At 52.9% G+C, this 19,988-nt stretch overlaps 1 protein-coding gene across 2 annotated transcripts in view; it reads right to left on the bottom strand.

The window, feature by feature from the left end:
- Window positions 1–5,913, bottom strand: part of DAGLA (diacylglycerol lipase alpha) — a 67,945-nt gene extending 62,032 nt beyond the window's left edge. For both annotated transcript variants that reach the window (XM_066251676.1, XM_066251677.1), the window contains exon 1: window positions 4,130–5,913. The gene's annotated coding sequence lies outside the window, so the exon portion shown is untranslated. The remainder of the gene's footprint in view (window positions 1–4,129) is intronic.
- Between the last annotated feature and the right edge of the window lie 14,075 nt (window positions 5,914–19,988).

Below are 19,988 nucleotides of genomic sequence, written 5' to 3'. Positions count from 1 at the left end.
CCCTGGGCAGCCCTTTGGCGATGACAGCCCCACACCGCCTCATCTCAACCACGATCTCGTGGAGGACTCGGGCACTCCTGCCGAATACCCTCACCTGTGGCCACACGGCTCCCCTCCACGTCAGGAGGGGCCTTCCGGGACCCCCTTCTTCGGCGGCCAAGAGGTCCCCCTGGGTCAGGCAGTTAGTTCCCTGGGTCTTCCTGGTCTACACAGTCCCCTGTCTCGCCCAGTCAAAATTGGTATCTCAAAGGGGAAAAAAAAAAAGAAAATCAAGATAAACAGTTTTCAGCCCTGACCACTGGGGAGGTAACCACATCCTGGGGCTGGCGGTTCTAAAAGATTTATCTTCCTCTGACCACAAGCTCATTGATGTTTCCCCCAGCGCCACTTGCCCGGTCCGCTGGAGTGTAATGTAAAGCTACTCCGGTAAGATATTGAAGGCAGGTGGGGCGCTGGGCCAACAGGTGATTAAACCCCAGGTCTCCCTCTGGTCCCAGGAAGAGGGGCAGGGTGGAGGAGCGGCTTCCACGGACGGGCTGGGTCTTCAGCCGTAGCGGCCGGTCCAGCGCTCTCAGCTCTGGTCTAGACGCCTGTGCAGAGGTGCCTGACTCCCCAGCACCCCCAAGCAGAGCAGCGGGGCACCGTGATTTATGAGCCGAGGAAGGAAAGGTTGCCAGGAGCTGAGTTAAGCAACTTTTGAAGAAACATGGACAAAGAAATGGGAATAGGACTGAGGATTGAAGTTGAAAAAAAAAAAAAAAACCCACCCCAGCTTGTGAGCTGCTTGCCCTCGATGTCCATTCCCACAGTCCTGGCCTTGCCCCCCAGCTGAGATCTGCTCAAAACCAGCATCCGTGCACAGCGACAAGGAGCAGTCCCCAGCTGGGCCTGACTGCCCTCCACCACAAGGACTTGGAGAAGAGCTCAGCTCTTCTCTGGGGAACAGAGGCCATGCCTCCTCTCCGGCCTGCCCCAGCCACCACCCAGCTCTGCCGTGCAGAGGCCCAGCGACCCAAGCAGATGGCAAGGGGTGGCTGCAAACGGCTTCACCCGTGAGGCTGAGCTCGCTACACATCGGAACAAACCACGGGGTGCAGAGGGTGCGCCGAGGGAACACGAATGCTGAATATTCCCAACAGGGAGTCCTGAAGCCTCCCCTTAATGGACTTGCACTTAGGAGAGTGTTCCAAGCAGGAGTTGAGGTCCTGGCAACTCCTGGGGCGGCAGAGAAAGGCGCCACAGGGAGTGTGCGGAACAGGCCTCCGAGGCCTCTCGGCCCGCCCTGGGAACGGGCGGCCCAGGCAGCAGTTGCAGGGCCAGGCAGGGGCCAGGCGGCAGCATGGAGAAGTCAGCCTGGCAGGGCCGTGGCCCCTTCTACCACACGGCTTGACACTGCAGCCTGGTCCCAGGGCAAGAACCCTCTGCCTCAGGAGCAAGCTTTTTGGAATGGGCGGCTGGCCAAGGCAGATACTCACAAGGAGGGCTCAAAAAGGGGTGTGGCAGGGCAAAGGCCCGCAGCAGTGCGGGTCTGTAACCCAGACTCTGCAGCCTGGTGTCGGGAACCAGGCCCCTGGCGGCAGAAGGCACGGCAATGTGCAGCCACCTCATCTTCCCAACTTGGGAAGGCCCTTCGGGTGGAACCGGAATCTTGTTGGGAGAGATGTCCCGGGGAATTCATGCCACACATGTTGGCCCCTGAGGACCCCTCTGAGGGTGCCCATTGCCCCTTCTCCTTGCCCACATGTCTGAGGGCATCCCTCACCACCCCCTGCCCCCTACCACCCAGGCCCAGCCTCCCTCACAGGACCACAAGGCCCGGAGTCCACCTGGTGGTTCTGACCCACTTTGCTTTCCTTGGGCCACAGCTTCAAAAATGCTGATGCGATGGCTCCCTACCCCCACCCTCAGAACCCAGAGCCAAAGGAAATTCTCAAGAGAAAACACACATCTCCAAGTCTCCCTCCCACGCAGGTACCCCAGATCTGTCAGCCACAGACGCCGCCCAGCCCTGCGTGGACCCCGAGAGCACGTCTGCGGCCGGGCAGTGGGCCGCCTCTGGCTCAGGCCACTCCTGCAGGACTCCACGACTGCTGCGGCCGCGCTTGGGACTCAGCAGCTGACTCACATTGTCAACAGATCCCACTTTTCCCCTCCAGAGCCTTTATCCTCAGGGCCGCTAATTCCTCGTGACAGGCCTTCGACCTTCCGGCCGTCTTCCCTCCCAGTCACGGTTCTGCGCCTCAGTTTCCTATCGCCTCACACTGTGGGCTCTGTACCTGGTGACAATCCCTGACCTCTGGACAGCGTTCCACGGTTTACAAAGGGTTTTCATGGGCACTATCTCCATTCACCCTCTCTGACCACCCTGTGACATGACTCGGAGAGGGAAAGTCACCTGCTCAAGGTCACACAGCCAAGACTAGAATTCAAGCTTTTTGCCTCCAAATGCACTGGGCGATGCTTCAGCTTTAGGGGGCCCTCGGCTGCACCTCCAAGCACCCACCTGGGCAAATGAGCTCCCACCTGCCACCCTAGTCCCCCATACCCTCAACATCATCTTTTTGGATTCCTAAAGGCATCCCCCTGACCCACCTCTGCCCAATCTCACCACATTTTTTTTAATGATTTTATTTGTTAATTTTAGAGAAAGAAGGGAGAGAAAAGGGATGGAAAGAGTGGCAAGCATCAACTCAAAGTAGTTGCTTCCCATATGGGCCTTGACCGGGACAGCCCGGGGTTTCGAACCGACAACCTCAGCATTCCAGGTCGATGCTTTTTATCCACTGCACCACCACAGGTCAGGCTCGCCACATTTATTCTTCTACCCCAATTCCACTTATCCAGAGATCCACAGAAACCTCAAGACTTCCTCCACACCCTCAGAACTCTCTGGAGGATCTTTAAAATGCCTCTCTGTGAAGTACAATACCATGTGACACGGAGGCAGAGACCCTTACCTAAAGCCTCCCAATGGCCTGGCGGGAACAGACACAGTCCTAGCACACTCCCGGTGGCTACAGCCTCCTTCATCTTCCAAGCATTGGCCAAATGATCCTCTGGACCCAAAGGCTTCCAAGAATCAAAGAGGGAGGCAACTCCCAGACAGCCTGAGCAAACCGTCAACCTAGGAGAAGGCTGGGCCTGTGACTCCAGATAGACGGTGTGCCACACCTCTCCCAGCCAGCCAGCTGACACAGGTCACCCCTCAGCCCTGTGCGTTTCTCCTGACACATGTTCATGGATAGTGATCACCGCTGAGAACCACCCACCTCCCTTCTCCAAAGCTGGATCTGAATTCATGACCCCAGGTAATGCCAGTACCTGGGCAAATCTCTGTCCGGGTTACTATCAGGGTCCTCATGGTAGAAGCATCTCCTGGTGTCTCTCTTTTATGTCCATTATAAAGGGCACCAACCTTCTCCCAGTCTCTAGTGTACCCAGCTGGCATTAAAGGGCCTGGTAACAGAGGCAATGCCCCTTCATTATCAGCAGACTGGGAGGATGGGCATATACCCTTCCCATCCACCTCGGTCTGAGGGCCACCGATTCTGCCCTCACAGGGCTAGGCAGCCCCCACCCCTGCCCCAGCACCATGCTGTGCCAAGGCCATTTCTCACGGCCCCCAGGAACTCCTGTCATGCTGAGGACACCAATTCTTTAAGCCCCGGGTGCCATCTCTCCAGACCATGGCAAGGCCAGAACAATCCAACACCCTAGCAATGGCAGCACTTCCTCACACTCATGCCACGGACACCACCATGTGCCCACAAGCCAGCCACCGCCACCCTGAAATCAGTCCAACTGCTGTGCCCACCACCTACCTGCACAGAAGGCTGCACCCGCCTCACACCTGGGCGGCCACCACTGCACCAAGGTGGCGGTAAGACTTCTGACAGCCGTGCCAGAAAAACCACGCTGCCTGTGCCAGACTCACACTGCCCACGCCCGTGTCACGAGTGTCACATCCCCGCGCCGGTGCCAGGGGCTCCACAGAACTCACACCTGCCACGGGCGCGCGTGGCAGCCGCACCTCCGCCCGCGGACCCGTCGGGCCGGCCACCGCGCGCCCCGAACACTGCCCCGCCGGTCGCGCCGCTCGCACCGCGCCCGCGCCCAGGGTCCCCCTTACCTCCCGCCCTCCGCAGGGCTCGGCCTGCCGCAGCCGCCGCCGCGACCGCCACCTCCATCCTGGGCTCCCCAAGGCCCCGATTCACTAACGCCGCTTCCGCAGGGCGCCGGCGCCGGCGCGAAGGCCGCCTCCGCCCCCCGGGGGACGCCGCGTCCTTTACGTAAACCCCACTCCGCCGCCAGCGGTGACCATGGCGACCACCGTGGGGCGGCAGCGCCCCCTTGTGCCAGGGAGGGGAGCGGCGCCGAGGCCGGAGCAAGCGGAGCCTTTCTCCTGAGCGGCCCCGCGCGTGGGGGCGGTGGGCGCCGGGCTCCGGGCTCCGGCCTCGACCATGGCTCCGTGGGCGTCCAGTAGGGGCAGGAAGGGCCGCGCTGCCCGCGAGAAAGGGAGCTGCCTCTGTCCCCCTCCTTCAGGCCCCGCGTGACCGGGCTTAGCGTGGGAGAGACAAAAACCAAGTAGGATCACTGGAGGACTGGTTCATTTCGGGGGAGGGAAAAAGAGAGATGGGTTCGACCTCCCGGGGTTACTAAGAGCTCCTTGAGGGATTGGAGAGCTTCGTCTGTGTCCTTATCCCACCTTCATGCCCATAGAACCCAGCATCATGCCTGGAGTCCAAATGGGCACTGGGTCGATTTTAAATTTCTGGTAAATGAAGGAAATAGCCCCTCCTATTCCTCTTCACACACGCCCATTCATTCACACTGTAAGTCAGTTAACGCACCTTCCCCGAGGGCTGTTCTTGAACAGGAAGTGCTGCGGTCTCCACACGGGTTGTACTTCACTGGGGGAGTGGGTGGACACGAAGACACGCAGGACCAGGACCCTGCCCTCAAGGATCTCAGTCTTTGCTGCACTGGACCTTCACAATACAGGATGCATGCGGTGTGGGAGCTGACAGCTTTTAAAAGGGGCACTTGATCAGCTTAGTGATGACCCAGCTCGGTCTCAGAGATGGAGAAGAAATTCTTCAGAGGCGAAAAGTGGAATGGCGGGTTTCTGCAGGGGAAGTGCCCCTGACACATTCTCTGGGCCCTGTTTGTCATCACAAGAAAACAGGGTGGTGGGCAGCAGTTCCGTGCAAACAGGGGCCACGGCGGTGCCAAGGCAGCTGTGTGGAAGAGGGGTTGGGGTGGAGTCCCAGCCTGAAAGCTGTCTGGGCATCTGGGTTCAAAGTGAGACTCTCAGGCCAGGACAGACTTCCCCTCCGTTCAAGCAGGTGGCAGCTTCTTGTGGAAGGTGTTCTGTTGTACTTGCGGTTATTTTGATGTCAAACATTAAGAAAAATAGAAAATGGGGGTGATAGGTATGACAAATAGTGAGTGGAGTGCCTTAGGGGATACAAGGAAGAGTTGAGCCCTCCCAGCATCGGAAGGGCAGGGGTCAGCGGAGGCTTTTAGGACTGACTGTAGCATTAGCCGTTTCAGGACTTCCTTTTTAGATTATTGCAAATAATCAGAATAAAAACTGCCAAACCTGATCTCCCTTGGTTTAAAGTTCTAGAGCCCCAGAGGAAAGAATCTTAGCGGTGCAGCTTGGGCTGTGGACAATCAGCTATGGCCAGGGGAACAAATGCCACCTAATCCAAACATGTCAGCCCACTCCTCCGTTAGTGAGGGAAGTTCTCAGAGAAGGGTACTCACGACCTGAACAGCCAGGTCAAAGACTGTGTACTGCATTCCACCTCTTAGCTGTCCTGTGCACACAAACTCACAAGGACACACACACACACACACACACACACACACCCTTTCTTCCATTCAGTCAATGTTGTCCTCACCAAACAAGTTCCAATAGTCCCTGTTCAGCCAGCCACCTCCAGGCTGGATGTCATGATCAAGATCCAAGTTCAAGATCTTTGAGGTAATCTTCTCGTTTCCTCAAGTTCTATGGTGATCCCATCTGGACCTTTAACCATTGAATTAAGGGTAAATTTAACCTTCAACTATATGTCCATTGAACTCTTACTACTCAAAGCATGGCCTTGGCACCATTTGGAACCTTGTTAAAAATGCAGAATGGGAAGGGGCTGGGGGGAGGTAGAAGAGGGTTTGGCAGGGGATAAATGGTGATAGAAGACTTCACTTGGGGTGAACACACAAGACAATATACAGATGATGTATTTTAGAATTGTATACCTGAAACCTGTATCACTTTATCAACCAATGTCACCCCCATAAATTCAATAAAAAAGAAAAAAACAAGACATGAGCATGGCAGTGAGCATTAGCATTAAAAAGAGAGAGAAAACAAAATAAATGCAGAATCTCAGGCCCAAGAGTCTCAGCAGATTAATGAGATCTGTGATTGGTATGCACACTGAAGTTTGAGAAGCCGTGTTGTCATAAATGTTGAGGGAAAGAAAAGGAGAGAGATGAGAAACATTTTTAAATTGTGACCATTCCTGTTTAAAAAGAAAATAGGAAAAGCATCCTTGTTTCATCTTTAGTAGCTTTAGTAACCAGTAAGGAAATACAGGTTGAGGCTGTGCTTTTTATTTTTGCCACCGGTCACAAACTCTTAAAAGGTGTTTATGACTTCCTTCCTCTAACTCCGTATTCCGTGTCCCCCTTGCCCCCTGCCTGCATCTCGTTTAGTCAGAGTTCTTTGTCCTGTGGACTGACCTGAGTCTTCATCCTTGAGGCCCTGAGCCATTTGGGCATCCCGGCTCTAAAGCATTGTAGCAGGTGTCCATCTACGTTTACCACTGGGTTCGATAGTGTGGGAGGTGCCCCATGGGGACCCCGGGTTCTACCCATACCCCTCCTGTGTGGTGTGTGCATGATCCGAAGATCTCCAAACGGCCAGGTGCCAGTCTGTTTCCAGTCCAGTGGGACCATTACTGTGCCTCCTGGTGGGATGTTCCTCCCTTCGGTTCTAAAACCATCAGACAATGAAAACCCAGAGTTGCCTGAGCAAGAAGGAGACAAGCAAACAATCTGATGATAGTGAGAGTCACCATCATCGCCGCCACCCTTCGTTCTGAGACCCTTTGGAAGTACCCTCGCAGGTGCCTGGTTCAGAGCACATGTTCGCTGGGGGCCTGGCCTGGTCCAGCTACCAGGCTGCACCTTCTCTCCTCCGGTACCCTGAGTGCTGCTGACGGGGTTTGTCCAGGTGTCTTTGGTGACGGCCGCCAGCATTAGGAGCAGATTGGAAGAGGAGGACAACAGTGAGGGCAGCAGAACTGGCCACCAGCATAGACTGGTTCTGGTCCAGCAGCCAGGCTATGTTGTCTCAGTGCAGTGCCAGATTCCCACCCTGGCCTCAGTTTCCCTCTGCGTCCCCGTGGGGATAATAACATGGCTCCTCCTCGCAGTGGGGCTGTGTGGATTAACTAATTAATGAGTGTGACAGCGTCTGCTTCCACAAAGGGGCTGATTAAATGCTGAGTGCTGTTATTAGAGCGATGGAGGGTGTGTGACAGGCAGTCTACTGGAGACCGATCTGCTCCCCTCGCCTCCTCCCCACCCCCTTCCTCCGTCTGCCCCATGCTCTGCAAGCTGAACATCTTGCAAGACAAAACCAAGATGATTTTTTGGCACCCCCAAAGCAGTGTATATAACTTTTGCGCATTTCCCCTGTACTGGAATATGAGTCACAGCTCAGCTGCATAGCGTAATCTGTCTCCGACAGCTGGCACAGCTGTGCCCTGCCCCAGACGCTGGGCTCCCAGCAGCTGCAGAATGGGATGGCTTGGCCAGTAATTGCATCAGGGTAAAGCCTCCTGCAAAAAGACAACTGCAGAATTCCTAAGCTGGGCACCAACCCCCTGACTGCATTGCCCTGTGGCCCCAGGGATTGAGTGACTGACTGCCTTTCCTGACAGTTTAAGGGCAGGGGAGCCAGCATGGCACGCTGATTTAGGACTGGGGGTGGGGATTGAAAGCATGCAAGGTTTTAAAGTATAAAGTGTCTGCTCATGGCCGGAGGAGATCCAATGACTATATTTTAGCTTGGATGTAGGGTATAAGATAGCTGGATGAAACCACAGCTCTGAGGCATGGTGACTTTAGCCTAGCTGTAATCCAGAAAGGTCCCTGCGTGAAATAGTGAATGTGACTTTCCCCGTAGCCAGTGTGAGATCACTGCTCATACCCAGATGCTGGGTCCCCCATTCCTGAGTGTTGTAGGGTGCTGGCTCCCACTCCGAGTCCTGGTACCTGTGATGAGGTGAGTGAGAAGGAATCGCTGAGTGCACCACCCAGTAAATAAATATGCATCTGATGTGCAAGGGGAATGTTGTTTACCCAGATAGCAAAGTCTCAGCCTTCCTGGTGGGAATAAGTAAAGCTCTGGAGGCTAAGCTGTCGGACTCCAACGGGGAGAGAAATTAGCCATCTTCTGAGGTCTAGGAAATGCATGTGAATTGGGGTTTGGGGCACTTGGAGCCAGCTCTGGATCATAGGGGCATCTCCTGGCGGCCTGTCAGCCCTTCTTCCCTCTGAAAGCTGCTGTTCTCACTTGCTATGAGATACAGGAATGGGTCACAGGGACAAATGGCCTGATGAGGGGGGCGGGGGCTGGACCATGTGGCTGTGCTGGCAGCCCAGGGATTAAAAGCTCAGCCCCCACTGGGATGTGCTGAAGTCCCGTGTGAGAGGCAAATTGTTCCCTCCCACCAGAGGGGAGCCTCCAAGTTCATACCTCTTACCTCAGTAAGCACAGTTTGCAGTTTCAACAAATCTGTGTCATGATAGGGTGGTAACGGGGGAGACAGTGGAAGAAAAGATAGTGATGATGATTGGGATGGTGGTGATGACAGGGAGAAGACAGAGGACTGGTGGCTTCCAAGGGAAAGTCTGAGGGGGCTTGCCATCCCTGTCTCACCCTCCATTCACTTGGGTATCGCCAGCACTTTCACTGTAAAACCCACAGGATTGGGGGATCCTCGCATCTCATTAAACCAGCCCATTTGTAAATGTCTGCTCCCTGATGGGTATTGTAGTAACTAGTTTTTCTCCTAGGGGCATTGGGGAGCCATAGAAGTGTAAACACAGATATCTCAGAGGAAAGCTTACATGGTGACTGACTGGTGCAATTCATCTGTACTTTCTGGACACCAATAACAAGAGTAGAGTCTGTCCTCTTGAGAGTGTTTAATCTCTCCACTAATTCACCCACCCACTCATTCTCCCACCTGCCTCTTCACCCACCCATGCACTTACCTACTCGTTCATCCGCTCACACATCCTTTCACCCAGTCTGTCCATTCCGGTCACTCATTCATTCATCACTCATTCATCCGTCCACCAATTCCTCCATCCACTTATCCATCTATCCATCCATCCATCCATCCATCCATCCACCTACCCATCCATCCACTCATCTATCCATCCATCCATCCATCCATCCATCCATCCACCCACCCACCCACCCACTTATACCCACCTCTTCTTCTATTCATTTATCCATCCATCCACTCACCCACCCACCCATCCACCCAACATATCCTAAATCATGTCCTATCTATCCTTTCTCATAAATATCTTTGAAACTACCCATTTCTATCCATTTCCACCAGCACCACCCAAACCCAAGGCTCCTTTTTTTCTCTTCAGGGAAACTGCAACTACTGTCATTTCTCAGCTGTCTTCCACCCAACAGAGTGACGTGACCTTTTATAAATGAACATCAGATTATGTCATGTCACTGCTTAAAACCTTGCTGTGGTTTCTTATCCCTCTTAAAATACAGACCCAACTCTTTTTTTTTTAAGTATTTTATTTATTGATTTTTAGAGAGAGGGGGAGAGAGAGAGAGAGAGAGAGAGAGAGAAGGGGGAGGAGCAGGAAGCATCAACTCCCATATGTGCCTTGACCAGGCAAGTGCAGGGTTTCGAACCGGCAACCTCAGTGTTCCAGGTCGACGCTTTATCCACTGCGCCACCACAGGTCAGGCCAGACCCAACTCTTTTAACGTGCACAGTGGAATGTGCAGCTTGATGAATTGCTACATATGCTCACTCCTGTGACTACACCCAGGCGAAGATACAGAACATTTCTAGTTCTTTGTGCCCTTCATGGCCAGTCTCCCCTCTCCCCTGGAGTAATCACCACTTGGACTTCTATGCCATGGATTAGTTTCATCTGTTCCTGAACTTCCTGAAAATGGGTCCATATTGTATTATGTACTCTTTTGTGTCTGGCTTCTTCTGCTCAAATTCGTGCCTATGGGATTCAACCATGTTATTATGTGTATCAATAGTTCTTTTTTATTGTTATGAAATATACATCTAATATTTATTAGATGAATATACTATGGTTGGTTTGTCTAGTCTGCTATTGATGGATAGGTGGCTTTTTTAAATTGGGGGCTCTAATGAATAAGGCTGCTAGGAACATTCCTGTAAAAATCTTGGGTCGTGTGGTAGGCAGAACAATAGTATCCTCTGTGATGTCCTTGTCTTCCTCCCCGGAACCTGTGAATGTGTTAGATTACACGGTCAAGGGGAAGTCAGGTTGCAGGTGAAATTAAGGTTGTTAATTAGCTGACCCTGAGATGGGGTGATTATTCTGGATTAGCGGGGTGGGTCCAATGTAATCACAAGGATCTTTATAAATAGAAGAGAGGAGCTGAGTGAGAGAGCCAGAGAAACGGCGGCGTGAGACGTGGGCCGGCCGTGGTGGCTCTGAAGACGGGCCCAGGAACATGGGCGACCTCGAGGAGCTGGAAAAGGTGGGGAGACAGATCACCCCTTCGAGCCTCCGGAAGGAACACCCATTTTGGCCTTCTGACCATCAGAATGATAAGATAATAGATTTGTTTGGTTTTAAGCCACCAAGTTAGTGGCAATTTCTTAGAGCAGCAATGGGAAACGCATGTGGGTAGATGCCTAGAAGTGGAATTGCTGGGTCATCGAATGGGCTTAAGGTTCAAATTCTCATGGTCCCTACCACCCAGCCTGCCTAACCCGGCCAACGTGTCCACCCCGCCTCAGGCCACTCTCTGCACACTGCTCTTGAGAGGCGTCCTTTGCATGTGCTGCTTCCTCTGCGGGGGATGGCCTCCCCCTCCCCCACTCTTTAGATATCAATTCCCAGGACACACCCTCAAAGAAGGAGGTCAAGTACCCTGTTACCAGTGGGCCCTCCAAGCACTCACTCTGTTCTTTTCCTGAGGGGTACTTGTCAAGGTTTGCTATAACATATTCCATGAAGTGGTTGACTTTCTCGCACCCCCACCTCATCCCCAAACTAGAAGTTCAGTGCGGGCAGGGACTGGGTCACTATTGTGTCCTCTAGCACTTAGCCCTCGGGCCTAGCACATAGTAGGCCCACAGCAGTTACTCAATGTCAAATAAACTCTTTGTGCTCGACAGGGTGGGGGAGTCGTCTGGGTGCAGCGAGGGTGCGGGAGAATGAGGAGAGCAGGGGGAGAGGGAAGAGGACGGGAGGGACAGACACACGCCCTGGGGACGGCAGCCCGGGTTCTGCCCTCTGCCGAGGTCTCAGTCTCCTTCACCACCCTGCGTCTCCGGGGCAGGGAGACTCTTGAAAGCTCTTCGTTTGGACCACACTACAGGAGGAGAGTGCTGATGTCTTAGAGAGAAAGGCGCTGTTTTCCTTCACAGGCTCGAGGCCTTTCCAGGGCCCTGTGAGTCATGCGCACTGCCCTGGAAGCAGCCGGCCTGGCCCCAGAGAGCGGAGGGAGGTGGCGTGTCAGTCTCCAGGAGAAGGAGACTCAGAGAGTGGCTGCGAGCTGCCCGAGGCTCCCTGGGGACTGACACCGGCGACGCCCAGCTGAGTGGTGCAGTGGGGTAGATTTGGCCAGATTTAGCAAAAAAAAACAAACCACATAAACAAAAACAAAAAAAAAACCATGATACCCAATTAAATCTGAATTTAATTAATTTTAAAATTCAAATTTAACTGGGCATTCTGTGTCTTATCTGTGATCCCAGATGGGGGGGGGGTACGGTCTTGGGGATAGGAGTTCATCCCTGCTTTACTACCAAGCGGCCTTCCTGGGGCTCCAAGGCCTTGTATTGTTCGGAACACGGCCTGTTTGTCCCCGGGGCTGGGACGGCCACCCTCTGACCTATTTGGCCTCCATGAACCACCCTCCTTGGCCTCTGAGCAGACCCAGCCTTCTGCCAGGTCACTGGTTCTCACCCCAGTACCCCGGGACCGTCTGCCCGGCTGCACCCCGGGCAAGGCAGCCGGGTCTCTGAGGGTTAGACTCAGGCGGGACCGTCTGCCCTGGCTGCACCCCGGGCCACGCAGCCGGATCCCTGAGGGTTAGACTCAGGCGGGACCGTCTGCCCGGCTGCACCCCGGGCGATGCGGTGGGATCTCTGAGGGTTAGACTCAGGCGGGACCGTCTGCCCGGCTGCACCCCGGGCGAGGCAGCCGGGTCTCTGAGGGTTAGACTCAGGCGGGATCGTCTGCCCGGCTGCACCCCGGGCGAGGCAGCCGGGTCTCTGAGGGTTAGACTCAGGCGGGACCGTCTGCCCCGCTGCACCCCGGGCGATGCAGCCGGATCCCTGAGGGTTAGACGCAGGCGGGATCGTCCACCCCGGCTGCACCCTGGGCAATGCAGCCGGATCTCTGAGGGTTAGACTCAGGCGGGACCATCCGCCCCGGCTGCACCCCGGGCAGTGCAGCCGGATCCCTGAGGGTTAGACTCAGGCGGGACCGTCTGCCCCGCTGCACCCCGGGCGATGCAGCCGGATCTCTGAGGGTTAGACTTAGGCGGGACCATCCGCCCCGGCTGCACCCCGGGCAGTGCAGCCGGATCCCTGAGGGTTAGACTCAGGCGGGACCGTCTGCCCCACTGCACCCCGGGCGATGCAGCCGGATCTCTGAGGGTTAGACTTAGGCGGGACCATCCGCCCCGGCTGCACCCCGGGCAGTGCAGCTGGATCCCTGAGGGTTAGACTCAGGCGGGACCGTCTGCCCCGGCTGCACCCCGGGCGAGGCAGCCGATCTCTGAGGGTTAGACTCAGGCGGCAAGAATTTTTAAAGCTCCCCTGGGCATTGCAGCATGCAGCTGGGGTTGAGATCCACAGTGACTGGCTTCTTTGCTGCTAATGTCATGTTAGTTCTGCCTTTGCCTCCTGGAAGAGCCTCCGGAACCAGCAAGGGCCCCTTCTGTACGCCACCCCGCTGCAGGCCCCGCTGCCCTCGGCTGCCCTCAGCCTTTGAGTTGATTCTGAAGACTTTTGAATTCAGAGAGTGAGTTTCTGTTCATCCCAGGCCCATCAGGGAAGCGGGAGTGGGAGCCCCCATGTGACACCTTGTGCCCCGAGGTTCTGACTGACCACAGGTGATGACATCTGGAGCACTTGGGGGAGCCCCTTGGATTCCAGGGTCAAGGCCAGGCCTAAAGCAGGTTGTTTTTTTGTTGTTGTTGTTGGGTTTTTTTGTATTTTTCTGAAGTTAGAATCCGGGAGGCAATCAGACAGACTCCCGCATACGTCCAACCGGATCCACCCAGCATGCCCACCAGGGGGCGATGCTCTGCCCAACTGGGGCGTTGCTCCGTTGCTGCTGGAGCCATTCTAGTGCCTGAGGCAGAGGTCATGGAGCTATCCTCAGTGCCTGGGCCAACTTTGCTCCAATGGAGCCTTGGCTGCAGGAAGGGAAGAGAGAGAGAGAGAGATAGAGAGAGAGAGGAAGGAGAGGGGGAAAGGTGGAGAAGCAGATGGGCGCTTCTCCTGTATGCCCTGGCAGGGAATTGAACCCGGGACTTTCATACACTAGGCCGACGCTCTACCACTGAGCCAACTGGCCAGGACCAGGTTGTTCTTTGACCTGATTCTTTGTTTTTTGAGCCCAATCCTGTGGCAAGTTTGGACCTCTACAGCTGCCCACTTCTCCTCTCCACAGCATGCAATGGGCCTGTGACTACTTAGTAGTGGCTCTCTTCCCCCCAAGGCTCAGCATCAAGAGGGTAGGAAATGGGTCTGTCTTCTGTATCCTCACAGCTTGGCTGGTGTTCGGAGCAGGGGCTCAATTAATACTTGAGTAATCAGAGTAATCAGCAGGTGAACCTTTAGCGCCCACAAACTCCAGGCCCACCCTTGTACAGGTAAGGCAACAGGAGCACAGAGAGGGGAAGAAGCTACCCTAGGTTGCACAGCATGATGAAGGCTGAGTTAGGACTAAAACTCAAGGCTCTGATTCCCACTCCAGGGCTCTAGCCTCCGCCCCCCGCACTTCTGCCTGCTCTGCTGCTCCCTCTCAGCCTTGTTCTGAGCCATCAGTTTCTCTTCCATTCAAGATTACCCACCTCCCCTACACACACACACACACACTATCTCTCTTCCTCTCTCTCTCTCTCTTTCTCTCTCTCTCTCTCTCTCTCTCTCTCTTCCCATGACTTTGCTTTCTGGGAAGGGTCAGGGTGACCCTGGCATTGCATGGGACACAGGCAAATTTGGGAGGACAGTGATATTCTGTGGAAGACACCGGAAATGTCCAGCCAGAAGCCGCCTCAAGCAATTACTTCAGGGTGATGAGCCCCTGCACAGCTGGGAGGGAGCCAGGACTTCTATTTTGATAGACCTTGAGGAGTGCACTTTGCCCTTTCTCCGGGCCTCTTCTTATCTCTGAGAAAGGATTGCACTGCCACCAAGCTCCTGTAGCCCGTCCCTTCCCAGGCCGGCCATGGAGCTGGGAGGTCCACAGCAAGATTTGGAGCCACACGTGGCTGGCTCTCACGACGAACCAGCCCGCTTTTCTGACTGTGAATCCTTCTTTGAGGCTCCGGTTTCCTGGTCAGGAAAATGGGTTCAATAGTATTGTCTTGGTGGGGCGGTGGCCAGGATTCTAGGCATGGCCCTTGGCATGTCGTAGGTGCTCAGCCAACGTGCTTTCCCTGAACCTTAATCCTGGGGCTTAGGTGACCTTCTACGCTGAACAGAGCATAGTTAGCAGACACTGCAGGCTGGTATTTGATTAGACCAGTTGATGTCATCCATTCCGTCCTGTGGTGTGAGTCAGAAAGTGCTGTCTTTTTCTTGGTAGATTCATGAATGGTGATGGCTACCTAATGGGCTCCAAAGGGACCACTTGCCTTACAGAGACTTCCCAGCCTCTGGAAATCAGGTCGGGAGGGGGCAGCGAGCACTGGGACCACGGGGCACTGGGGGCAGGTTTGCGATAGGAGCCCCTGGGACAGCAGACACAAGAGGGGCAAGAACCGCACAGGCTGCGGTGGGCAGGGCAGACCCAGGGAACCAACCGCAGGGCCAGCCTTGGAGCTCAGACATGTTTCTTTCTTTCTTTCTTTCTTTCTTTCTTTCTTTCTTTCTTTCTTTCTTTCTTTCTTCCATTGATTTGAAGGGAAGAGCGAGAGAAGAAAGGAGGGAGAGAGAGAGAAAAGCATCAACTTACTGTTTCACTTAGTTATTTCATTTAGTTGTGTACGCATTGATTGCTTCTTGTACGTGCCCTGACCAGAGGGTTGAACCCGCAACCTCTGGCATGCTGGGTCAATGCTTTGTCCACTGAGCTAACTGGCCAGGGCTCAAATATTCTTTCCTGAGAAGTTAAAAACAAACAAACACATTTTGTGTGTGGTAAAATATATACAACATAAAATGAACCATTTTAAGTGTACAAGTCAGTGACATTAAGGACATTTATGTCGTTGTGTAAACATTTCCCAAACTTTTTCATCAGCCCATCCCAACACTCTGAGTCTATCCCATAAACAAGAGCTCCCAATTCTCTCCTCCCCCCAGTCCCTCACAACCGCCATTCGCCTTTCTGTCTCGTGAATTTGACTGTTCTAGGAACCTTGTGTACACGGGGAAGGGGATCAGAACAGGAACTCCAAGATGAGTCACTTCGGCATGTGGATTCCTTTGAGCTGATAGCGGTCAAGACCCTATGGGCTCCCAAGAAGCTTTTACTTTTTCTTTAAAGAATTCCAACTGGGGCCTTGCCCATAAGAGTTATTACCAGAAATCCCTTCTTATGAGCTATCTATAGGGCAGGGCAAACTTCTACTTACTGAACATCTGTTCTTAACGTTCTGCGAAAGACTTTCCTCCCCTCTGCAGCCCCAGGACGTCTTGCTCATCCTTGGCTCAGAACACCATAAAGACCTCATTTTCCTTTTCTGTCTCAGAACCTCTCATGCAGGCAGGGTCTCTGGTGCTCCCATGGATGGAAGGTTCCCATACGTGTGTATGGAATTAAACTGGGGTTATTTTCTCTTGTTAACTCATCTCATGCAGATTTAATTAATAGACCGGCCGGAAGAACTTACAAGGGTAGAGGAGGTTTTCTTGCTCACCCACCGTGGGATCGCGCAATATTTGTCTTTTTGTGTCTAGCTCGTTTCTCTTAGCAGGATGTTCAAGATTCATCCGTGGTGTAGCACGTGTCAGAATCTTATTCCTTTTTTTTTTTTTTTTTTTTTGTATTTTTCTGAAGCTAGAAACGGGGAGAGACAGTCAGACAGATTCCCGCATGCGCCCGACCAGGATCCACCCGGCACGCCCACCAGGGGTGACGCTCTGCCCACCAGGGGGCGATGCTCTGCCCCTCCGGGGCGTCGCTCTGCTGCGACCAGAGCCACTCCAGCGCCTGGGGCAGAGGCCAAGGAGCCATCCCCAGCGCCCAGGCCATCTTTGCTCCAATGGAGCCTTGGCTGCTGGAGGGGAAGAGAGAGACAGAGAGGAAGAAGGGGGGGGGGTTGGAGAAGCAAATGGGCGCTTCTCCTATGTGCCCTGGCCGGGAATCGAACCCGGGTCCCCCGCACACCAGGCCGATGCTCTACCACTGAGCCAACCGGCCAGGGCCAAATTTTATTCCTTTTTAAGGCTGAATAATATTCCATCCTATATATGTATCACATTTCATCCATCAGTGGGCACGGGCTTGTTTATACCTTTGGTAATGATGATGATGATGATGATGATATGATAATAAGAATAATAACAATATAAACACGAGTCTACAAATATCTGGTCAAGTCCCTGCTTTCAATTATTATGGGTATATACCCAGGGTAAAAATTAATTGAGATATATTAAGTGTTTTCAATTTATTTATGCCAGAACTTGATTTGTATCAGGCAGTGTCCAATCTAGTAGATAGGAAGGAGCTCTGAGGAGCTGGGACTTTTCTGGCAGAAGGAAGGAAGAACAAGGAAGTTATTCTAAGCAATGGAAGCAGGCTGGTTGTTACGGTTACTTTCCTTTCGGGGATGCTGGGATCTGTCAGGCAGATGACCTAACTAGCGATGAACAGGAGATTCTTGTCTAACTTTCTGGGAGACTCAGAATGTGATTTAGTTAAATCTTGGTTTGGTGACGTGGGGCTTAGCAGAAGCAACTCCATTTTAGGGCTATTAGCTTGTTTTTAACACCCAGAAGCAGAATTGCTGGATCATATGGTGATTTTTATGTCTAATTCTTAGTGGCTGTACATTTTACATTTCCACCAGGAATGCACAAGGGTTCCAGTTCCTCCACATCCGTGCCAACACATATTATTTGCTCTCTGTCGATCTTTTATAATAGTCATCCTAACGGGTATGAAGTTGTATCTCATTGTGGTTTTGATTTGGCTTTCCCTGGTGATTAGTGATGTGGAGTAACTTTTCATGTGTTTATTGGCCATTTTCAATAGGTTTTGATTTTCTTAAAAGATTTTTATTTATTGATTTTAGAGAGGAGAAGGAGAGAGAGAGAGAGAGAGAGAGAGCAAGAAGTATCAACTCATAGCTGCTTCACTTTAGTTGTTCATTGATTGCTTATTGTACGTGCCTTGACCAGGCAAGCCCGGGGTTTCGAACTGGCGACCTCAGTGTTCCAGGTCGATGCTCTATCCACTGCACCACCACAGATCGGTCTTCGGTGTATTTCTTGGTGAACCTGTGCATGTACCCATTTCTGTTGAGTATATTCCTAGGGACGGGTTTTCTGGGTCTTAGGGTCTATATATGTTCGGTTTGGTCAGTTCTTCCGGTTTTACAAATCAGTTTTACCAATTTCCACTGCCATCAGCCATGTATGAGAGTTCTGCTGCTTCACATCCTTGCAACACTTGGTATGGTCATTCCTTTCTGTTTTAGCCAATCTTCCAGCCACCTTATGAGGACTATGTCCCCAACTTGTTCCCATCCCCATCCGCTTCAGTGGCTCAATTGGTCAGAGCTGATTGCTTTACAATAACAGCAATGGGAGCATCTTTTATTATCATATTTGTTCTTTTGTCCTTAGTTGCTTAAGTCTCTTCAGATCCATGAAGGTGAGATACGTGTCCTGCTATTCCTCACAAGTCCTTTCTTCTAACATAAACTGGGTTTATGTTAATGAGGTGACTTTTCAGAAGGCACTTAAAGATAGGGGCTGGTTGCCAGGGGAACCAACCATGAATAAAGAGTTAGAACTTTCCGCCTCACCCTCTGATTTCCAGGGAAAGGGACTGGCGGTTGCATCAATCACCAGTGACCAACAGTTTCATCAATCATGTCTACGTAAGAAAGCCTCCATAAAATCCTAAAGGTTGGGGTTCAGAGAGCTTCCACACTGGGGAGCCAGAGCTGCCACATGCCCGCGGGCCAGATCCCAAGCCCCGTGAGGACAGAAGCTCCTTTGTTCGGCACCTCTCTCTCTCTCTCTCTGTATCTCTTCATCAGGCTGTTGACTCGTATCCGCTAATATCCTTTGTAATAAACCAGTAATCTAGTGACTAAACTGGTTTCCCGAGCTCTGTGAGCTATTCTAGCAAATTAATTGAACCCAAGGAGGGGTCGTGGGAACCTCTGATTGATAGCCAGTCTGTCAGAAGCACAGGTGACAACTTGGACTTGTGATTGGCATCTGAAGTGGGGGGCAGTCTTGCCGGACTGAGCCCTCAACCTGTGCGATCTGATTCTATTCCCAGGCAGATAGCGTCAGATTTGAGCTGAATTCTCAGACGCCTGCTGGTGTAGGAAGCTGGCTTGTTGGTACGGGGGACCCCCTTCCCCCACGTATTAGAATTAGGACCCAAATTAGTGTGGCATTAAGACCACCAAGTCAGAACCTTTTTTTCAGAAGATGCACCAACAAGGAGCCGGTGACATGGATCAGGACTGCTGTGGTGTCCCTGAGCCTCCCCAGAGGGGCAATCTGGGGTCTGGGTGTTTGTGTCACTGATGCATCAACGACCTCTCTGTGGCTTTTCCTAGTTCCCCTCTGTGCCCTTAGCCTGGCATTGTGTACAGGTCCCCCAAGCATTGTAACATTTGGTTTCCACATATGTAATGTTTTTCAACTATATGCGGATGCCATTGTGATTAATAACATTTGAATTCACTGAGTTCACAGCGGTCTTTGGTATTTTTTTCTTCTTAGCCACTGAACATAAAAAAATGCAGCTATTAACAAATGAGGTGGGAATAGGTCAAGCTGCTGAAACGTAAGAGTTCATAAAACAAAGGTTCAGATCGGTCCTGGGTGTAACCGAATATGGCCATTTTAAGGTTCCCTCAATGAGGGTGGGTGGACTCACCCTTCCCTGAAAGATCCAGGAGAAATGGCTCGAGTCCCTCTTCTTTGTGCTGGGAAGGTCCAGCATCCTCTGAATGTCTCTGGAAACCTCCAATGGGTGTTTGTAATCTCCCACAACCTCTTAGGTTAGTCTCCTGGGACCTCGCCCAGGTCCGCACTGCTGCTGTGATCTCCCCCCCGGAAGTTCTTCACCACGCCTGGCCCTTGCTGATGGGGTAAGCCAGGCTGCCGGGGTTCAAAGCCCGGTTCTGCCATTAATGGACTGACTGACTTTGGGCAAAGTACTCCGCCTCTCTCTCTCTCTCTCTCTCTCTCTCTCTCTCTCTCTCTCTCTCGGCTTTGGCTGTCTCGTTATGAAATGAGAGCAAGTGTCGCCCCTCCCCCTTCGAGCTGGCAGGAGGGTGCGTG

The sequence above is a fragment of the Saccopteryx bilineata genome, chromosome 1 (assembly GCF_036850765.1).
Source record: "Saccopteryx bilineata isolate mSacBil1 chromosome 1, mSacBil1_pri_phased_curated, whole genome shotgun sequence".
Classification (NCBI taxonomy): Eukaryota; Metazoa; Chordata; class Mammalia; order Chiroptera; family Emballonuridae; genus Saccopteryx; species Saccopteryx bilineata.
Note: the sequence above shows the minus strand (reverse complement) of the source record. Positions and strands in the feature narration are given on the sequence as shown.